Below are 17295 nucleotides of genomic sequence, written 5' to 3' on the forward strand. Positions count from 1 at the left end.
CCCTTAGTTTGGTAAATTCGTACCTAACAGCGTACGCGTACATGTAAAACGATAATTGAGGATGTCTGTCGGTAATTAGTAATGATTATAAAATCAACCATTGATTCCGTTGCCCAGTTCTGGCCACGCGAAGGTTCCCCATTCACATAAAAGAGTCATGTTATTTTGAATAAAAATCTAAACCCTGAAAATAAAGAAACTATACTCCAGAAAGTAAATAATGTAACTTTTACAATATTTTGTCATTCTGATTAAAAAAGAAAAAGGAATTATGATAGCACATTCTTTAATCGTCTTGATGATGAAATGATAATGTTAAGATTTATCCTTTTTTCTCTCTCGATAAATTCGTATGCATTCGTAGCCTACACTGCATCAAAATAATAATTGAATTATAGAATTATTCAATTGATTCGATAACGAATATGCTTCAACAATCGAAGTTTAAAAAGAAGCACTCTATTTATTGTGTACATTAGAGTGCATGAACATGTACCACAAATGTACAATTACAAATAATATATAGGGTGACACAATAAAATGTATAATTACAAATAATATGTAGGGTGACACAATAAACTGCGCATATAAAAGCACCATATATGCAAGTGTAATTTGTTTAAGTTACCTTAGATATTGTCTATGTTTAATACTAAAACGCGGACTTTCGGTAATTCGCATGATTAGCCACCGTGTTCAAGTTTCGGCATTTATAAAACGCACTAGATTTACCGGTTGTTTTTTTTTTGTTGTTGTTGTTGTTGTTGTTGTTGTTGTTGTTTTTTTGTATCTGAAACTCTGGTTCAATATCTTCTTTATGGAATTCCCAGAGAAAGTCATATGATTCTTGTTTGATATGTCACAAACAGTTATCACAATAAGTTAGATATCATAAAAATCGTTATCCGGGACTTTCGGCTTTTGGCCGTACTACATTTACCGCTGCCCCAAAAGACGGAAAGTTCCGGATTTTTTTTTTTTTTTTTTTTTGTTTTTTTTTTTTTTTTTTTTGTATTTCCAACACATGTATACACTTTATACAAACACATGTACAAACTATAGTCTACACTCGCTCATTCACACTTGCACCTTCTGTATGAACAATAACAATGAATTGTATCTATAATAATATAATAATATATACATGCATTCACGAAGGCATTAAACTAAAACTCCTACAATTAAATATCAATGGTTTATTCTACAACATATTATGTAGTATCTATAGGCACAACAATATTTTCATAAAAGTAGGGAACAAGTTAACCCTGCCATATACACCAGAGATAGGAGTTCGACAAGGTGATGTCTTAAGCCCAAATATTTTTAAAATATTTTTGAACGATTTTTCTAAATTACTGGATGAAGAAACCATTGGCTCTGTCAATCTTTCTGGAAAGAAAATCACCTCTCTTCTATATGCGGACGATCTTGTACTGCTTTCAGAAAACCAAAATGGACTACAAAACAAACTAAACTTACTTGAAAAATATTGCAATGATTGGTGCTTAGAAATTAATACCAATAAGACAAAAGTAGTAATTTTTAATAAAAGCGGACACCTAATTAAAGAAAATTTTGTGTTCGGTAACATATGTATTGAATGTACTAACAAACATAAATATCTAGGCCGGAGTAATATTATCCTCCTGTGGTTCATTCAAGGAAGCAAAATCTGATCTATACAATAAAGCTCTTAAGGCCTCATTCAAACTTTATAAAGACATCAAATCTATCGATCCACCAATTAAAACATTTTTGCATCTTTTTGACCATATGGTAAAACCCATCGCCTTGTACGGCTGCGAGGTATGGGGAACACTTTCAACACGCATGCTGGAAAAAGACAGAGATTTATATGATATCTTTAAAAATTGGGAGGTAGAAAACCTGAATATTAAGTTTTGTAAACGTCTACTGGGTGCCGGTAAAAGAAGTACTAATATTGCAATAATCTCTGAATTGGGTAGATATCCTATGTTCTGCTCTATAATCCAAAGTATTTTACTATATTGGCATAGACTTGAGAATTGCCCAGAATCATCCCTGTTATACAGTGCTTATACAGAGAATATCAATCTGAATTCATATAATATAAATTGTTGGTACAAAAACGTTAATTAGTTTAAGGACAAAATGGGCATTTTGGTACCCAATTGTAAAAATCTCAAATTCTCATTTTTCAAAAAACAAATGAAGAATTAGGTACGGAAACAATTTTTACTTTACTGGTCAAAACGACATGAAGAGGGTCAGAAATCAGGAAAACTCACAACATATTTTTCGTATAAAGAAAACTTTACTATGGAAAGTTATATATTTTTAGAATACCTAGAATTAAGAAAAACTCTATGTAGATTTCGAATTAGTGCACATGACCTTCGAATTGAAAGAGGAAGATATGAACTTACAAAAACCAATTCTGGCCAGAAGATTTCTTTAGAAAGAAACAAAAGAATATGTGAATTATGTAACCTTAATTGTGTTGAAGATGAATTTCATTTCCTTACTGATTGTCCATTCTATGTTGAAGAGAGAAATATATTTTTAATGGTATATACAAGCTCAGCAAAAATTTTATATATCTAACAAATAAGGACAAATTTACTTGGTTGATGATTAATGAAGACAAACCAGTAATTGTCAAATTGAGTGAATATTTAGTGCAAACTTTCAGAAAAAGAAGTGATGCTTTAAAACTGCAAAAATCATTATAGTTTATTATTCATATATTGGTATAATACTGATACTGTCCATCTACTTGTATATATACATAATTAGCAATTCATATATGTATGTACTTGTTTCCCCAACATGCTGCATCCACACGCAGTTTGCAGTCTCTGTAACCTGTAGTTAATGTTGTAAACTTTCTTTCTTTTTTGAATTTCCTTCTTTATAAAATGTCTTACTGTTATGCCCTCTGGGCCCAAAATTGGAATAAACTTATCTTATCTTATCTTATCTACATGCACACACATAAATATATACAATGTATACAAACATAAACACACACACACACACACACACACACACACACACACACACACACACACACACACACACACACACACACACACACACACATATATATATATATATATATATATATATATACATACACATTCAAAGATAAAGGTAATTATTTTATTTTTCATATAAATGTGTTATGATTTTCAATGAACTACTTGTCCATTATATTATCATACAATGCCCATTTACCAATCATTTTGGATTTGCTGTGAAATACATTTTGACAATACATGTATATTTTTCTAAATTTCTATAGTCCTGTGATCTGGAGTAATAAATGTGTTGGTTTTTTTTGGCAACAAAAGAAGAAAATTTTCCAAAAAACTTCCATCAATTTCGCCTAGTAACGCACTTCTTTCTGTGGTTTTATAATCTTTTTCAAATGTATTGTACCATTTCACAAAATCTCTCCAGAAGGCAGATACATACACACAGTCATAAAAAATACGAGTGACTGTTTCTCTCTCACTTTTGCAAAATGAACACAAGTCATTATCTACAAGTTTAAGTTTGTGAAGGAAAGAGTTTGTAGCTATATAACACATAAGAATACGGTATTGAAAATAAATTAATTTTGTTTCTTTTGTGCATAATGATGCATTCATATAATGAAATTCCCAACATTTTTCTGAAATATTTTCATTGAGATAAGTTTCCCACTTCTTTCTTTTGAGTTGTGGGGCTATGAACTCCTTTTCCTTCAAAACTTGATACAAAAATAGAACTAGAGTTCATTTTCTGTAGAACACACTGATTTGGACTCAATAATTTATGATGTACTTTATTTTTAAAATTAGCAATTTGTCTTTTAATCTTTTTTGGGTACTTTTGAAATAAGACAATAATAGCTCAAAAAGGTCTTTGTACCAACCACATCTTTTACATCAATAAAGCATTTGAATGTTCCATTCTGCAAAACTAAGTCATTCAAGGTCTTAATGCCTTTGTCAACCCAATTTATATAAAAATTCCATTTTTGAACATCAACAGAGTTTCTTATATCTAAATTCAAATAATCTGTAACAGAAAGAGAGCTTTCTTTAACTCTTGATAGAGCTTTAAACAAGTAATCTGTAACAGAAAGAGAGCTTTCTTAACTCTTGATAGAGCTTTAAACAAATAATCTGTAACAGAAAGAGAGCTTTCTTCAATTCTTGATAGAGCTTTAAACAAATAATCTGTAACAGAAAGAGAGCTTTCTTTCACTCTTGATAGAGCTTTAAACAAATAATCTGTAACAGAAAGAGAGCTTTCTTTCACTCTTGATAGAGCTTTAAACAAATAATCTGTAACAGAAAGAGAGCTTTCTTTAACTCTTGATAGAGCTTTAAACAAATAATCTGTAACAGAAAGAGAGCTTTCTTTAACTCTTGATAGAGCTTTAAACACTTTCTAAAACACATTGTCAATATGATTTACAAATTCATTAAGTTTTTCTTTGGATAGGTGAAAAATGAAATCCACATTTCTAAGATTTAAAATACTACTTAACATATGTTGCCGTATACCCTCATTATCTGCAAGGTACCTTTTGACTCATTTCAGCTTAATATAAGATATAAAAGATGCCAAATGTACCATATTTAGTCCCCCCCCCCCCCCTTCACCATAATTACCCACAACTGTATTTCTTTTCAACTTTTCTACCTTGTATCCCCAAATAAAGTTTAAAAATATTTTATTCAACTCTTCCAGTACTTTTTTAGGTGGGTCAGGCAATGCTGATAATAAGTGTATGAGCTTTGGGAGTGCTAAAGTTTTGATAATTGTGATTTTACCTATTGGAGTTAAATCCCGTTTAGTCCACAAAGCTAGCAATGTTTTAATGGCATTGATTTTAGATTGATAATTACATAAAGTCATGTCTTCCAGATTTTTGTAAATACTATTCCGAGGAGCTTAAAATTGCTATTTTAAGCTGATTTGCTCCCCAACCAAATTGCTTGTGATTTTGAAATATCTAAACATAGTCCAGAAATCATTCTAAACATATCAATAACTCTCATAGATTCTCTAAGTGATTTTTTACTGCCATCTAACGTTAAAGCTGTATGACCCGATGTCCATGTATTTTTTTTTGTACATAATTACTTTAAAGCAGATTAATTACTTTATAAAGTTATTAACTTTCCCTTAATTACATGCTTGAAAACATCTGCATGTAAAAGAAAACAGTGCGAATATTATTTAGAAAGTAAATATAGTGGCTACATATATAAATCATCCCATAATAGACGTCTATAAATAGACCCACGCGCGTCAGGGGAATCCCAACATGATGTATTAACTCATACGCAACTGTCTAGTTTTAAGGCTGAAAGAGCGTAAAACAACGAATTAATAAGAGGTATTTGATATTTTTATTTCTATTAAACTTATGGTACGGTACTGTTATAACAAAATACACAACTTTACACAGATAATACCACGATGATCTGAAAGTTTGAACTGGTCACGTGACTGTCACTTGAAATGGCAGAGTGACGCGGTTATTTGTAAACATCGATTTAAAATCAAATTATTTGGGTTAAAACAGGTGAAATAATTTATGATATGTCGTACAGTCTCATAACTACATACGTTCGATGATTTAACAGCGTTTTTACGAGATGGAAAAAAATATTGTAATTCGGACCATACAGCTTTAAAAAAGAGTCGTCCGCATACTGGCCTAATTTGTTTTCATTTCCAGCCACAGTTATACCCTTAATATTTCGATTTTCTTTAAGTTCTATTGCCAACAATTCTACTGTAATAATAAAGATATATGGTGCCAATGGATCTCCTTGTCTACAACCTCGTTCAAGACTGAACAATTTAGATAAGTTTCCATTGTTAATGATACAAATGGTACTAGAGGTGTATAGAGTAAGAAACCATTTTACAATAGATTCCCCAGAATTGAAGGACCTACCTGGGTGTCTTTACAAGAAAATCCCATTCCAATGAATCAAATGCTTTTTCAAAATCTAATAACAATAACAATCCTGGCTGATTTTGCTTTTTTAGATAGTCAATCAAATCATACAAAAAACGAGTGTTGTCACCAATAAACCGTCCCTTTATAAAAAAAAAAAAAAAAAAAAAAAACAACCTCTGAGTGTCACTTATGATACTTGTTAGTACTTTCTGCAAACGATTTGCTATGACACTAGAACCAATTTTGTAATCAACATTTAATAATGATATGGGTCGCCAATTTTTTATATAACGTCTATCTTTTTCCTCTTTTGGAATACAAGTTAATACACCTTGGGATTGAAACTGGGACAAATTTCCAATCTGGTATCCCTCATTTAATTAACGAATCACAAACGCAGCAATGTCTTTCCAGAAAAAGAACAAGAGCCACGAATACCCAAATATGGCCCTGTAATTTTGAGTAAAATAAAGTATCTTCATTCAAAAATGTCATCATGGTATGAAATAGCTTAGACCTTCTTCTTTATAAATTGTTTTTTCCGCGAAAATTCACGCATATAGAAATTATAACATGCAGAACCCATAACAGTTGTGTTATTTTTGTAAAAGTTGATAATATCCAACAATATGCACCAAAAATTTGTATAACGCCCAGGCCTCGATCCAATAAATATTGATATTAATTAGTATATTACATACTGCATAGAAGTTAAAAGTTTTTTTGGATCGAGGCCTAGGGGATAAGTGAATTTTTACTTTTTATGTTCTGCAAATAACCGGAATTTCACATTCCATGCAAGAAATCCGAATACTTTTCCAAACTATAGGTTTAATACAAATCGTAATATTTAAATATTATACTTGGGGATTGTTCCATTGTCTTTTTACGAAACCAGTAATTATACAAAGTTAATAAAATATGATTATTTCAAATAATATTATTGAAATAAAACCGGATCCGCGCCATCGTCGGAATCGGGCAACGTACATCAATCGATTTTGCCCCCAAAATTTCAAATAGATTATTTGCTCAATTTATGAACTTGAATATAAATGTGACCATGTTAGGGATAGTTGCAAAACCCTTGCACTAGTTAACAGTTTTAGCTATTTGATCAAACAATTACGAAACTAAATCCTCCAATCCACTCCAGATACAATCGAGATCCACCCATCGTCTGCGCCGCGCCTTCGGTGCTAGGAATCTCCGCTATCCCCTCGAAAAACCGCTATCCACAGAAAAAAGTACACTATACCCAATACTGCGATCACATACCCAGGGAATCCTCTGAGATGGGTTGAGAAATGGTTATTTGAAGGAAAAAAAATGGTACACTGAATTGGTACCGTTACCGTTATACAGCCAAGTCATCGAAAAATCTAAATTTTTAGTATTAAAATTTGTATTTGTTAAATAAATACTTACCTTTATAAATTTAGATATATTAAATTCACCTGCTTGCAGTCTTGTATCGGAAAAAAACCATGTAAACAAAAAAGCACCCTTCGTGACCCTCCACCTCTGACATGCTCAGAACCCAACATCCGGTATCATTTATTCTTTAAAACAAAGAATTAGAAGGGGGATGAAGGGGAGGTGGGTTGGGACTTCTGATTTATAAAGGTAAGTATTTATTTAACAAATACAAATTTTAATACTAAAAATTTAGAATTTATCACAGTAAATAAGTTACCTTTATAGATTTAGATAAGCAGAATTCAAAGTAGAGCTGAATCCCCCTGAGATTGGCAACGAGGAGGAAAAACCACTTTTTGAGCTGAAACTAGAGGTCCAAGCGAGAACAAACTGTCACTATGAAGAGGCATAGACCTAAGATAATGGTTATAAAAGGTACTATCAGACCTCCAATAACCAGCTGACATGATTTCCGACATAGAGGAGGAATTGAAAATAGCCCAGGAGCAAGACAAGGCTCTAATTTCATGTGCCTGAACTTGAACACGAGAAAAGGTTTCTGGAGATGAAGACTGGTAAGCCATCTTAACAGTTTGAGAAAGCCAAGTAGAAATAGTCTTAGCCGAAATATCACTTAGATCTTTCTTAATGGGAATGAAAAGTCTAGTAGAACCAGAAGGTCTGAGCGTTGACGAAACAGAAATATATTTCTGAAGTGTACGCACTGGACATAAATCCTGATTACCTAATGATTTAGGTAGAGCAGGAATAACAATAGGTCAAGACCCTTTATCTGATAACTGATTCTTGGCAAAGAAAGATGGATCTGTCAACAGAGTAACTGAAGAATTATCTGCAGAAAATCAGAGACAAGAATCTGCAATGGAGAGAGCATGAATCTCACTCCTTCTACGACCAGAAGCTAAAGCTAATAAAAAACAGCACTTCAAGATCAAAAATTTAAAGGGAGCTAAAAATAAAGGTTCAAAAGGAGGAAATTTTAAAGTCCTAAGAACCAAAGCTAAATTCCAGGATGGAACCAACCTACGTTGTCTAGGCCGTTCTAAACTTTTTTTTTGATTTTTTGACCATGAGGGACAAGAACTCATTCTTCCCAAAATCAGGACTTCCTGACAAAGTTATAACTCTAGATAAAGCTGAACGATAGCCCTTAATAGTAGAGGGAGAGAAGCCTTTATCTTCAAACAGATAGACTAAAAACTAAGCTAACTGTTGGACAGTAACTGCGAAAGGATCAATTTCCTTTAAACAATACCAAGAACAGAAGATGTTCCACTTAGAGTCATAAATTGCTCCTGTAGATTTTCTGACCGAACTAGAGATACGTTTGTCTGCTCTGTCAGAAAAGCCATCCTGTCTGAGAGATTCTCTGACAGTAACCATGCGTGGAGATGGAGGTTGGAAAGATTCTGATGAACTTTCCTGCCTTTGAATTGAGACAAAAGATCTTTCCTGAGAGAAAGTAGAATTGGTCTCGCACAACACAGTTGAAGAAGATCTGGAAACCACGACTGTTTTGGCCATGCTGAGCAATAAGAATGGTCTTGCAGGTTTCTACCCTGATTTTGTGTAGAATCTTGGGAAGGAGGCGAAAAGGAGGAAACATGTAAGAAAACATCCCCTTCCAATCGAAAGACATTGCATCCACTGCCAAAGCTTTGCTGTCTGGAATCGGAGAGACAAACATTGGCAGTTTGCAATTCAGATGCGTAGCAAAGGGGTCTATATGAGGACGATCCCACTTGAGACAGATCTCCTGAAAGACTGCTGGACGTAACTCCCATTCTGTATTCACTGGATGCAGTGACATTGAGAGAGCATCCGCTACTAGGTTCAGATTGCCAGGAACATGCCTGACTGACAAACGAATTCCCAGGGAACGGCAAAACAACAGAATTTCTTTGCACAGAAGGTAAAGAGACTGAGAATGTGTGCCGCCCTGATTCTGCAGATAAACAACTACTGTTGTATTGTCTGTGGCTATCATCAGAGATTGACCCTGAACAAATTGGGAAAGGTGTTTCAATGCCAGAAGAACAGCCCGCATCTCCAGTAAATTGATGTGTTCTGTTAATTGGAGACCGGACCATAGACCTGATGCCTCTCTGCCTTCCAGGGTAGCTTCCCAGCCTGTCAGAGAAGCATCTGTAAACAGGGTCATAGAAGAAACTGGGGGGGGGGGGGGGGTCTAGAGAGCAACCTATCAAAACATTCTTTCTCACTGACCACCACAGAAGATGAGGATACAATCTGGGAAGAATGGGAATAACAGCTTCCCACTGCTGTGAGGCTGGTACCCAAAATTCCAGAAGATACCACTGAATGGGACGGATATGAAGACGACCTAAGTGTACTATGTCCATCAGAGAAATCAGAAAACCTATCAGCTGTAGAAACTGGCGAGCTGAAGCATGTTTGGCTGAAAGTAGTTGATCCAACAGATACTGAAACTTGAGAAATTTCTCCTCTGGAGGAAGAACTATACCAAGATTTGTTCGAAAGTGTTCCCCTAGGAAAAATGAAACTCTGACTGGGAACTGTCTCTGACTTTTCCCAAGAAATAAGGAAACTCAGATTCAACAGAAGATGAATAACTCGATGAGTGTATTGATGAAGAAGGTTGAAAGAAAAATTCTTGATCAGAGAATCGTCTAGATATGTATGGATGAAAATGGACTGGGAGTGTCGATACGCAACCACTGTTTGAATTTTTTTTTTGAACACTAGAGGAGCAGTAGATAGGCCAAAAGGCATTGCCCTGAAGGCATATACCTTGCCCTCCCAGACAAGACGAAGAAACTTCCGATAAGCCGGAGCTATAGGGACATGAAAGTAAGCATCCGTCAGATCTAAAGAAGACACCCACATCCCTGTATGGAGAGAGGTTCTGATCGACCTGTTGGTCTCCATTTTGAAATGTGGAATCACCAGATACTGATTCAGAAAAGAGAGGTCCAACATAGGTCTCATTTGTCCATTCTTTTTGGATACAAGAAAGAGACGAGAGTAGAACCCCCCAACCTGGAGGAGGACTTACCTCTTCCAATACATTCTTTTGGAGAAGTAAAGACACTTCCTCTTGCAGCAACAGATTTTTCTGCGGGTCTCTGGTCATAGAAAGTTCCAGAGGAACCGCATAGAGAGGAGGGTGTTTCCGAAATTGAAGCTCTAAACCCCTCCGTAGCACAGAAAAAACCCATTTCTCCGAAATGAGACGGGACCAATGATGAAGAAAAAGAGAGAGGCGTCCTCCCACAGGAAGATGAGGAAAGGGAAACCCTACTTCCTCAGAAAGAGTGGTTTGTGTTACAGGAGAGGGGAGGCATCAAAACTGAGATTTCTTACCCTTGGCTACTTTGGGTTTTTTATTATTAAATCCAGAAGCCGACGGGAAAGAACGATGCTCATTACTTCTCTTAAGGTTACGTGAACCTTGCAGAGAAGAGCCAGATTTAGCAGAACCTTGCGACTTACTTCTAGAAGAATCTGATTTAGAAGAACAAGAAACACGCCTAGAACTACCATTGTTGAGTTGTACATCCACTTTAACAGTAGGAGTTTCTTTGTGTAATTCCTCTTGTAATTTGCGTAAAGAGATGCCAAATAACTGCTCTTTATGAAGAGGAGAAAAAAGTAGGTTGTCTTTAAGAAACTCAGAGACGTTAGATTTTTTAAGAATCTATTGTCTCCTGGCTAAAGAAAAATTGGCAATAGTGCCAAGATTCAAGAGCTGAGAAGTGCAAAGACATCTCTCTACTTGGAGAAGAAAAGAACGAACATTATCAAATTCTTCGCCCTTATCTTTAAGAGAGGCACCTGCAGCAGCAAGAAAGTGTTCCGCATACTGTAAAGCTGCGGCAACACCCCAAAGATTGTTCTCCGACTTAGAATAAGAAGTCTGGGATAACTTGACACCCTCAGAAGACTTAGCACCAAGAAGATTCGAAAAAGTTTTATCAAAAACAGGTTGAGATTTTCCCAAGGAAACATCATGAATATCAAAATACTTCATTCTAACCTTACCAGGGAAAGAAGATGTACTAAAAGCCAGATTTTGTTTAACTAAATTGGAGGCCTTATGGGAGGCCATCTGATCGTCGACAAGATGAGAATTAATGGAAGTCAATGCAAATTTAAAACGACTAGACTCAGGAAAAGATGCATACGACTTAGAAGAATCTCTCACAAGACCAGAGCAGGACTGAAAATCAGAAGGTTTGTGAGAACTCCTGGGAGGAGAAACTAAAGAATCGGGACCTGACAATTCTCTACGAATTGCGGAAACTTTGGCTTCTCTGCAGGAAGCTGATCCTGAGACGACCCACCTTCATCAACCGAATGAACAGGAGAAAGGCAACTATCACTAAGAAAAAATGCCTCCTGACTACTGGGAGCCAAAGACAATGAGTCATCCTCCTCGTCCGCTTTATTATCAAAAGTGGGCCGATGGGTGACAAAAGCAGCCCCAGGAACAGTTGGGGACGTAGTTGATTTGCTTTCAATCAAATCGAGCCTACGTTCCACTGTCTTGAATTTAGAAGAAAGAGAAGCCTCAAGCTTCTGAATAGAAGAAACCAAACACTTAATCTCGTCCTTATTTGAAGACTCAATTAAGTTAGGTTTACTGACAAAACCTTGACCTGACCACACAGGTTGAGTCGAGTAGGGATAAGGTGGCAAAGGATACATGGGATGAGGAAATCTAGCTGGCCACCTAGACCGATAAAACGTACCCCTACGGTTACCCGAAGGAAAACTCTCCGGGCGAGAACTAACCACCGGACTACAAGGAGGTCGAGTAATGGTAGAGGTAACTCTAAGTTGACCTACCGAAGTAACCGAAGTATAGGAGGAATTACTGGGGAATCCATGACATTCCCATACGAAAGAAAAAGGTCAGAGTCAATGGGACCAAAACTTCTAGAATCAACAGAGTCCCAGTACTCACCCTCTACAGCAATAAAAGGTGATTTAACATTTTCACCTTCATTCGCCATGTTGCTTAATAATGTAATATCAAAAGCTACCATGCAATACTTAGCAAAAAACAGCAAGTAGAAAAAATTCTTTTCCTCTTCGAGAAAAACGTGACTGCACTTGGTGGGTTTTTTTTAAGTTTATAAATTCAAATATATGTATATATATATATTTTTTAATGTAAGTTGATGCCCATCACCTGTCATTTTGTGATCAAAATGAATTCAATTGATTTTTTTTTTTTTTTTGATTTTTTTTTTATTATTAAATATCATTAATTTAACACCAGTATTTAATTGTTTCAAACACTTTTTAATCTCAAAAGCAGGCATGAGTATGTAATTTAAGTGATTAAATAATTTTCATGCAAGACAAGATTTCTTCCTTACAAATTGTTTACACTATAGTCTACAAGCTATGTATATTGCTTATTTACCCCCCCCCCCCCCCCGGGGGGGGGGGGGGCATGCACAGGTTAAACAAGCAATTAATTATAACAATGAAAATAAATAACAATCATTCAGAGGTACTGATACTGGCAAAGTTAACACTTCTGCACTGCACACATCTATAATTACATTTATACATGAAATACTGTTTGTAGACAGGATTTAAATTAACAACATGATATATTAGATAAGTTAACCCAACTGTTTCAGAAACAGCTGATAATGATATTGTTGCGTGAATACATATAAAACTGTAATCAAATCAGTATAATTATAGTTTAATAAGTACAGTATGCAAGTATAAAAAAAAACAACCATGTACATGCAGGCTCCTTTAACGTAGTATTTGTTTTTTCTTATTTTTGTTTTAAAAAAACGAAATTGTTTTAGAAGTTTCATGAGAATTTTTAAAAGAAATGGTTGCCATAACTGGAAATTAACATATATGTATCCATTGATATGTAAACATAATATACAGTACTAGGTCATAAGTAAGTTCCCAAAGAAAATGTCCACTATATATTTAATACAAAACCATATACTTTCAAACAGTTTTTCTGAACGCATTTCTTCATCAATTTTGATGAAATAAAACGCACTGATCTCAGAAGTATTCACAGTAGCATCTAATAATTTAAGAATAAATATATGATAATGTATTGTAAAGATTTGACGATTTTAACACGAATCTTAATTTAAAAGTATATACTCTTTATATAAGTATGTGTAATTTTGGAATAAAAAAAGGTAAGAGAAGATTTGTAAAAAAAAGAAGAAGATAGATTTGCATTAAATATATAGAGAAAATTCTCTTTGTGAACTTACTTATGGCCAACTACTGTAGTAAGGATTACCATTATGTACAGAAATGAAACGTACGTTACAAGCCAGAGCAGGTATTTTATATTTCATTATCAGTGATATATAAAAGGTGCGCATAACAACATTATGTGAGATTTTTTGATGAAGTCAGATAGCATGAATGAGTTAAAAAATAATAAGTTCTATTGTGTATTTTTCAATTTGGTAAATGTGTATCTTATAAAGTCATGTTGCCGATCCATAGGTTTCATTTTTAAAAAGAGAATATAGCCTTTGATTTATCCAAATTTTGATATTGTGTTCTCTTAGCGTATGGATAAGAATGAAACGTACAGTATTTCATGTTTTGAAAAAACGAGTTTTTCAATACAATATATGCCTGGTGAAAATAGTATAATACATCTTGCGTATTTGTAATCGAATATAAATTCATGAAATGTCCTTAACCTTTGTTTAAGCAACAATGCATTGTTCGAAACCTACGTTACTGAATAGTATACGTTAACAAATCATACGAAATTGTGTTAAAAATTTATCTAACTTTGCACAAAGTATATGACCGCGTGGTTTTGAAGTTCTTTATGTTTAAGATTCGAATGAAATCAGAAACAATGCAAAAATCAGTAATTGGATACAAGTTTGACGAGATCACTGATTTTGAAATCTGGTGATGTAAACAAATTTAACATGGATAGGCCAATTTTTAGACGATATTGTTCCCATTTATGAAATTGTAGATGATGGTTTTGACTACATATAATTACGACATTGTGGGGCGGGGGGGGGGGGGGGTGCACCTTATATATTGTAACGTACATTTCTTATAGCATCATAAACTACTCGATTGTATTGAAGATCGAACTTTACATTCCGTCAATCATGATACATTATTTCCACTGTCAGAGAATGATAGTGTCAAATATTCAAAACATTAATATTTATTGTTTGCATTGATTATAATCAAGATTTAGATTATCAGAAATTTGTTTGTAACATACACGTACGTCTGTTATCAATGCTAGATTGAAGGAACGTGAAATGTTGTATGAAATATCAGTTGTAAATGATGGTTTGCCTATTAGATATGATGTTTCAATGTGATCCTATCAAATCCTTTACAAATACAATTTATAGCTTGTGAGTTGTGAATAAAGACGATAGAGCATTTATATAAAAAAAATATCCACCATTTTTTCTGCTTGTCAAGATGTTTTGAGAAGTCAATAAACTTTCAATTTGTAATTCCGACCCCCTTTCCTTTGAAAAACGATGATACCCCCTGGTCACCGGATATTTATTGTTAAGGCAATATTTGATGATTATGATAGCCCCATATAGACAATTTCATCTCTATTCATATTTGCAGAAAATGTCACTCAACACAGCGGAATTAATGACGAAACTCGACACACACACACACACACACACACACACACACACACACACACACACACACACACATATATATATATATATATATACCAAAATTAAGTATGGAAAATGAGTTTTGCAAACGTGAAATGTACGTTATGTGTGCGTTATCTGTTTTGGAACCTCATGAGTGCAGACATTTAAGGTTTCTACAATTTGTATGATTTCCTTTATATCTGAGTTTTTAATGTTTGACAACAATATCTTAACATGGTTTCCATTGATGTTTTCAATATTCTGGCAGCATAATTTCGTATCAGACATTACACGTATTGATAGAGACACTAACGCAATATCACATTTCAAAAATGAATGCATGATCTCGGGGAAACGTACATTGTTTTAATTTACTTGGAATTGAGGATGCTTATGTTTGACATTGTGTAAAAAATGAAACGCATTATAATTACATGCATATAATTATATTTCTCTTGTCTTTTCTGCATTCATTTAGCAATATGAATAAGTGTGTAATGTAATATAGATTACGGACAAAAAGACACAGGACAAAAAGTCACAAAATCCGTAGGACAAAAAGTTACAGGACAAAAAGTTCCAATGATGACTTTTGATTAGATAGGATAAAAATTCACAGGACAAAAAGTGACAGGACAAAACGTCACTGGACAAAGAGTCACAAAAATGCTCACTAAAGCTGTTGTTCAGACACCAGACAACAATAAACAAGCCAGCTTTGTGATATCAGTTATTTTCAATGAATTATATAGTAAAATATATAAAAGTTGACTCATTTTTTAAATTTAATGCTGAGAAGTGATTGATTTCATTTATCATATTTTTAATCCCAATAAAGGTCATTAATTATTGAAAGTAAATGATACAACTTGACTCTTTGAAGACACCCTATTGTGTATACACAGCTACCAACACATGACCCCCATATCCTGTTACTGTAGCCTGTTTAACACCCCTTTGTGTATACACAACTACTGACAGAAGACCCTGTTTATTGAAACCCTATATAAACCTCCAATGACACCTCAGGCATTTTGGTATTTTGCTATTTGTATACATAAAATATGCATAATTTGATTAGAAATATAAATTTCTTTGTGCTATATGGAATATAGTCAAATGTATATTAATGAGGAAAAAAAAGAAAATAATGATACATAAATCAGTCAGTGATTTCAATGCATTGCTCTATAATAAAATGGTTTTATAATAAGCAAGCAATTTACCACTTTGTAATCACCATCATATTTATACAAATCAGGACGTTAGCCATAAGAAAAATATGAATTTTTGAATCATTCATAGTTTCCATATGTTTCCAGCTCTAGCCACGTAGAGCCATAGTTTCTTTTTTTGAAATGAAAAATTTATAGCCAAAGGACCAAAACCATGAAGAGTACAACATACAAAAAATTTATATCAAAAATAAATAAATTTTGTGATACTAACATTAACCAATTTCAATTGTTTTTTTTTTGTTTTTTTTGTTTTTTTTTTTGTTGTTTTTTTTTTTTTTTTTTGTTTTTTTTTTTATATATATATTTTCATCATTTATTAAAAAGTATACATACTATTTGGAATAAAATATCCTCAGATACTCCCTCTTAATTCTCACCAATGGTGTCAGGGGCCCATTGGATTGAATGTATTTTATTATAATATTATTTTATATAAGGCATATATATAATTTATATGGAAATACATAATATCAAATATTTTCAACAGTAGAATAACATAGAAATTACTCAAGGAATAATATATAAACACTGTAGTCCTAAGTTGACCGTATAGTTATAATGATAAATATTTAAGTTTATGCTGGTCTCTTCACAACAGTCAAGTTACATTAATTTACAAAGATGTTCAAAAAAATTATGCTCGTTTGCATTTATATACTTCAATACTGATGTATAGAAACATAATGATTTTTTAACATGATTATACATATTAAAAGTCGTTTCACTTAAAGAATCTAATCTACATAACATTAATTTTATGTTTGTATATTCTGTAGGCTATATAAGTAATAAGTAAATTTAAGGATTTGGTTTTATCATTTTGTTCTAGAAAAAACCCAACAACAATGTGTTTCCATTGAACTTTGAAGGATAGATAACTGTTAACAGTGTTCCATATATTTAAAACATTATCACACTCGTAAATCAGATGTTTTGTAGTCTCAACTTGCTTACAATGTGTACATTCATTCTTTACATCTTTTTTTCCATTTGCTAATATATGCATTAT

This window comes from Ostrea edulis, chromosome 9, assembly GCF_947568905.1.
Source record: "Ostrea edulis chromosome 9, xbOstEdul1.1, whole genome shotgun sequence".
NCBI lineage: Eukaryota > Metazoa > Mollusca > Bivalvia > Ostreida > Ostreidae > Ostrea > Ostrea edulis.